Source organism: Betta splendens, unplaced genomic scaffold, assembly GCF_900634795.4.
Source record: "Betta splendens unplaced genomic scaffold, fBetSpl5.4 scaffold_29, whole genome shotgun sequence".
NCBI lineage: Eukaryota > Metazoa > Chordata > Actinopteri > Anabantiformes > Osphronemidae > Betta > Betta splendens.
Window position 1 is genome coordinate 115,976 of NW_026577848.1, and position 6,573 is coordinate 122,548.

General features: G+C 51.2%; 1 pseudogene; it reads right to left on the reverse strand.

Moving 5' to 3' along the window:
- Window positions 1-838: 838 nt before the first annotated feature.
- LOC114850814 (C-X-C chemokine receptor type 4-like) lies at window positions 839-3,037 on the reverse strand (annotated as a pseudogene).
- Window positions 3,038-6,573: the final 3,536 nt, after the last annotated feature.

The following is a 6,573-nucleotide window of genomic DNA, read 5'->3' on the forward strand; positions in this document are numbered from 1 at the left end:
TGCTCTGTGTCGACGGGTGCAGAGCTGTTCGGCTGTTTGATTGTTTTCGCTGCTTGTTTTTCCTAAAATGAGCTGCAGGAAGTCTTTCCTGTTTTGAATACACTATGAATAGAAACCGAGTGTGTGTTTGTGTGTGAGCGAGTGAAAGAAAGAGACACAGCGAGATCAAGACAATCATATGTGGTTACGTTCGTCTACGCAGTCGGTCTTCAGAGCTCCGGCTAATCTCTCTCCCAGCTCTCCTCTTCATCCTCCTCTTCTCTCCTCCAGGAAATGGAATACAGTAAACTTCCAGTTTCTGTTTTTTTTCACTTCCAAGTGGAAGTGAGCGTGTGGGAAGCGCTTGTGTGAATGTGTGGTGCGGTTCTGGAACAGGTTCTGGAAGAGTGGACCTCCTGACCCCTCTGTGCTCGCCTCTCTCTCACAGAGAAGAGGTGAAGTGTGGAGCTGGTGGACGGACGCACACGCATCACACGCACGCTCCCAAGTTTAAACCAGACGTGTGAGTTTGACACAGCTGGCATCTCACACCTCCCCGTTTCGGTTTTCAACAAAAGTCGAATGTGTTCATGCTCTGGATCAGTGGGCTCAGATGGCAACTCACGAATCAATACCAACTCTTCAATCAACAGGTGTAAACTTTTCTAAAACAATGTTTTTTGAGAACCTGGACAATCCTGGCAAATTAAATGAATGTAGGATGAAATGTTTCTGACTTGTGTTTGTCTAGTTTTACCTTTCCTGACCCGTCCCACTCTTCTCTGATAAGGATTAACTGGTTTCCGTTCCCCATCTCATTAGCTGGCCTCATTAAAGTGTGTTTTTGTTGCACTGATACTCATCTGAGAGTGAAACCTAGTGAGGGTTGAGTGATAAATGTCTCAGGAGGCTCAAGAAACCAAATATTTTCACAATAAGAGTCACATAAATGTTGTGCTTGTTTGTTTTATTACAAATATGTACAAAAAAACAATCACAGTTGCTCGCAAACAATATTTACACAAAAAATCCCACAGTAAGGCTGAAGAGGAGTCGTGGACCAGCACTCTGCTCTTTTCTTCTCACACATACCGATAAACACACATATACACACGTGCAATAATAAAGGGCAAACACTAGCTGGAATGCAACTAGACGACTCGGACTCTGTGGCGGTGGAGGCCCCCCGCTCTCTCCGTGGTAAGATCTTCAGGCTGGAGGCTCGGCTGAGAGTGAGGGCTCTTGCGGCTGAACTCTTGAACCCGGCCCCGAGGAAGGCGTACAGGCACGGGTTAAGGCAGCAGTGTGCGAACGCCATGGGCTCGCGCCACGACCAGCCACATGCTGAGAACGGCCTCCAGCCGGCAGCTGATGCGGCAGGGACGTCCAGCGGCAGCAGGGCGTCCACGGAGATGCCCACCCCGTAGGGCAGCCAGCACACGAAGAAGCACAGCACCAGGGCGATCGTGTTCCGGACGGCTCGCCGCTTCTGTCTCTGGCCCCCATCGGGCCCCGGGTCAGCCGGGTCACGAGACGCAGTAGCACACCAGCAGGACGATGCCGGGGATCACCAGGCCCACCACGACCAGCGCAGATGGAAGACTGCGACCCAGAGAGTAGCGCTGTGTGCTGGGTATAAGCGCTGGCACAGCATGGCCCCCTCGCCTCTTTCCTGGGTCCTGGCAAATATTAGGTCTGGCACCGCCAGCAGGCCCGCGGGCAACCAGGCACCTGGGGGACGGTTTGTCTTACATTCAGTAAGACAAACAGCAGAGGAGAGACCTGGATGCGAACAGGGGCTCACACTCACCTACATACACCAGCCTATGGGCCAGCAGCTGCCGCAGCCCGCCGGTGTTGGTGTCTGTGGCCCGGACCACCGCCAGGTACCGGTCAAGGCTGATGAACGCCAGGATGAGCACGCTGCCGTAGAGGTTGACCGTGTAGATGACTTGGACGCTGATGCAGGCCACCTTCCCGAAGCGCCAGTCGCCCAGGGCCCGCGTCCACAGCCCAGAAACGGCAGGGCCAGGACGAAGAGGAGGTCGGCAAGCGGAGAGGTGCAGGCGGTACCGGTCCGTGAGGCTGCACTTTGACCTGGAGATCAGCAGAAAAGTCCAGTCAATTTTAATGGCGCCTCTCCAAGCGGCGCCTGTCGATGCCCCGTCCTTCTCCTCACCTGCGCTGGCAGCCCAGCACCACGACAACAAGCCCGTTGCCTGTGATGCCCAGGATGAAGATGATGGAGTACACCACCGGCAGGAAGATCTGCAGCAGCTCAGTGGTCTTCACATACTCCACCTCACAGGGTTCCTCCAGATCCCCCCCGACCTCGCCAGAACCAGAACCCGAACCTGTGTCATTTAAGTCGTCTTCATTGAAGAAGATGTGCTAGAAACACAGGTGAACTTGTGATGAGAAAAAGTCTCAGGCATACAAACTGCATCCTACACACAGATCGGCGACTGCTGCAGCCTTACCTCATAGTACGACATGGTGCCTCTGGTTCGTCAGCAGACTGAGGCTGGGCTTTCTGTACACAGGGCTATATAGTTATCAGGCTCCTCCCCCAAACAGTTCAACACATCTGTGTGTGTGTCTTTAGCCAGAAACTGTTCATGCAAGAGCCACAATCATGAACCATCCAACAGTTTAGTCCAGCCTTCACCTTTTGCTCTTCCATATCTAAAGTCTGCAAGTTCTGTCCCCTTGTCATTTATCCATCCAACCTCCATATGCACGTGTTTCCCTTCCATGCACTTGTTGATCACAATAATCCATCTTGTCTGAATTACCCAACCCTTGTGGATGGGTCCTTTCCAGACCAGCTGTTTCACACACAGCTTAACATCCTTTCATAGTTGACTTTCTTCTCAAAAATGAAAATTACGCTTGTCTAGACATTTTTTTTACTTCAGTTTTACTTTGATGGGAACACAAGGAAAGGCATTACAATGCTGTAACATTTAAAATCAATGGTCAAACAGTGACTCATCATTACATTGACCTTTAATTCAGTATATTTTGTTATCCTGTTCATGTATTTTCCTTAAGTTTATTTGAACGCATGGTTATGTTTTATAACAAATATAAAAACGTCGCCAACAGAGAAGAAGAATTACGCCGAGAGCTCAAGTTTAATATCGCATCTCTGATTGCCATCTGTGGGTCGATGAAAAGTAAAGAAGTGCAAACAAAATAATGCGTGCTCATTTTTTTTATTAATCCATGTGTACAATCTGACAACATAAAAGATACAAACAAACAGAGTAAGGCAAAGCCTGCAACTTCATTTATGATGCAATTCAAAACAACCACAACAATCTTTACGCACAAGTTGTCTGTTCACATTGATTTGGGCCGTGTCACCGGTCACAATTTTGCTGAAACTGATCACTGTGAGACATGTGGTGCCTGGAAAAATTTGAAAAAAAAAACTTTCAAGAAAGCCATCTGTTCATATTCAGCTGAGCCATGAATCTGTCACCGGTCTTGATCGTGCTGTAATTGTAACCGCTGCAAGCTCGTATCACCTGTCCTCCGGCGAAGCCTTGTACGCTCTCCACTATACACACGGCGTGCCTGACAACGGTCCTTAGAAAGCTTTTCACATTTTCATTTTCCACAACAGCGCTGATGGTTGAAGCGTCAAAGTCCTCGTTGACTGCCGCTGCTGCACTTTTCCTCATGTCATCCGTGACTTCGTGATAGCCAGCTCCGTTTGCTATCAGGGTCATCATGGACAGTATACTCTGGGGCGTGTAAGGCGATACGAGTTGAAACACATCAAAATCATGATCGTGCTTAACAGCTTGTATCAGCTCCTCGATCGGGTCTCCTCCGAACTCGCAATTCACTCTCCTGGTAGCCAGCAGCCCTCCCCAGATGCCCTTGTTGACAGACAGGTCGTAACCTGGGTCTACTTCCACTTCCATTTGCGCCACAATGTCTTCTCTGTTTGAAGCTGCAGCAGTAAAACGATCTCCCTGCCTGAGCGACTCGTGTCCCGTGTTGATTAGTTCCACTCGTATAGGTGTGGGGGCGTTCAGGAACGGTCTGTTGTGCAATGGAGCTGGCTGGCGGCGCACACCCCGCCACTTCTTTGAGTTTTCCTAAAAAGCCGGCACTCAAGTCCATGCAGCGTTGGACGTACGAATCCATGTCCTTGACAAAGTGGAACAGGCCACGGGGTAGATAGTTCTTGGCAAACTCGTACTTGTAGCATCCATAGGGACAATCGGTGGGTACCGGCTCGACGCTCCCTCAGATTGTACGCATAGGTACGAATGGGTTCGTGTATCCTTGTGGACGACATTGGCGGTATGGACTATGGAGGCGCACGTCTGGTCTCGAGGATAGGATATTGGCAAGCAAATAAGTAAATAAATAAGCAAATAAAGCAGTCAGCTTCGAAATAGGAACCTCTCCGGTTGAGGACGATCTCGACAGCTTGGGCGGTACGGTGTGTTAGGCTGCTTGAGAACAAGTGAGACTGCTGCGAGTAGCTCCAGGAGTATAGGGGCTTTGATGCTGTTGAGTCTGAGCAACCTGATGGTAAGCAAGTTAAGATTCTCGTCAGAAAGTACTCCAAAAGTCTGAGAAAACCACGGGCACCACTTCAGAACAACATAAGAACTGAGATCGTCCTGCGCGTTAGGCCGAGGTGGTGTCAGACCATCATTCGGCTGGCTCTTTGAACTTTTCTCGTTGAACGTGAACAGTCGCACACGGTTAGGCTCCTTCTCATAGTCTTCAGTTAGTTCCTTTAGAGACTTGGATGACGTGAGGCATATCAGCTCCTCTAATGTTAGGTTAGGCCATCCGGCTGCACCGGGCGCCAGACTTGTCATTGTGGTGATGTGTTGTTGTTGTTGTTGTGGGTGGACATGGAGATCTGACCTGACTCAAGGGGTGTGTGTCAAGATGAAATAGTTCATCTCCACCCTCTTACGATAAGCCACCAGTTTCGTCGTAAAAGTCTACAACGCCAACCCTCTCGGCAAAGTTGCAGTTTGTCATTCGGAGATTCTCTCTTTTTCACCACCCTAGTTAGGGACAACGTACACCGAGGGCTTTATCGGTGACATGGAGAAAACAATCTTGGCGGGCGGGTAGAAGCACTTGGCCACGCACGGTGCTGCCTTGGCAGTCGTACGTATTCATCGCCAGCAGAACAACGCCCAGCGGGTGCGTGGTCACCGTCCAGTTCATGTAGTTCCACTGCGAAGGAGCGACCTTGTAAATGGTCCCGGTCTGATCCCCCTTCACGTAGAACTCGTTAAATTGTTTTGCGTGGTTGAAACCAATGCTCTGCACTACACCTTCTGTGTCTGCGATGGCAGGACGTCGCTGCTTACTCAGCCCCCAGTTGAGTGTCCGCCAAGCACAGCGACATCTTTTTTCTTGCTTGCGATCTGTATGCCGTTTAAAGTCCATGTGCCAGATCATTCGCACCTTGCACCCACCCACAGTTTGTCCACCGTCAGGTAGTTCCCTTTCCCCGGGAGGGGGAGTCCCTTGGCGGTATCTGGGCACCGAAAAGAGCTTGGGCAGCGTCTGGCAGCCTGCTTCAGCACTTCGTACCATGCGCCAGGCCCCTTAGAGCTAGCGCGGTTGCGAACGATACTGACAAACTTGTCCGCGGCGCATGCTTTCTTTGTCACCTTGCTCATGTAGGCCGCCGTGTAGGCACGCTGCTGTTCGTCCTGATGGAAGATCCGCAGCTGTTTGGGTTCGTAGTCAGGGTTCATGACATCGGGCTCCCCGACGGACACCTGACTCCTGAAAATGCGCTGGGACTCTTTCGTGACCGTGTTGAATTGAAGATACGTCACGGCCTCCGCGTAACCCGGGTCCTCAAAAACTGCCGCCTGTTGACAAAGAGCTGAGTGGCAGACGAGAGGAGGCCCTCGAAGCGCCCCGTTTCCCAAATGCGCAGGCTAGATCCCACGGGCTTGCATTGTGAGACGCTACCGGAGGAAGACTATCAGAGGACCCTTACCCGGGCCATAGAAGAGAGCCAGGCAGCACAGCATCCTCTCCAGCAGGTCCCACGCTCATCAGACCGTACTCGTCTACAATCAGCACGTTCGCCCCCAGGAACGGTGGAGGCATTCAGCTCCCGCTCGGCGATTGTCTTTTCAAAGATTTTGCTGCACACCGCGCACGACTCTGGTCTCAGGTGTCTGCACGAGTGTCCGTCAAATCACATTGTTCTGCCGCGCTGGACGCGGTGGACCTCGCAGGTCTCAAAACTGGAAAGTACGTGCCAGTGTACTTTGCAGTAGGCCCGAGTAAATGGCCTCGAGCGAAAGCTTGTCGTCCAGGAGGTCCTTTGTGAAACCCATCATCTTGTGAAAAGTGTAGACTTGCCAGTAAGCACAAATCCATCAGAGTACCGGCTGCCCTTATTGGTCATGGCGGCTCACGGTCACGCTCCTGTGCATGCTCTTGAGTTTTTTCTCCAGCAGGGTTATAGCGTAAGACTTGCCACAGCCAGCGTCGCCACTGAGCAGAGCCAGTGTCAACACGGTCGCCTCGGACATTTGCGAGCTTCATCATTTTCCTTAACCCATTGTTCCTGGCCAGTACCTC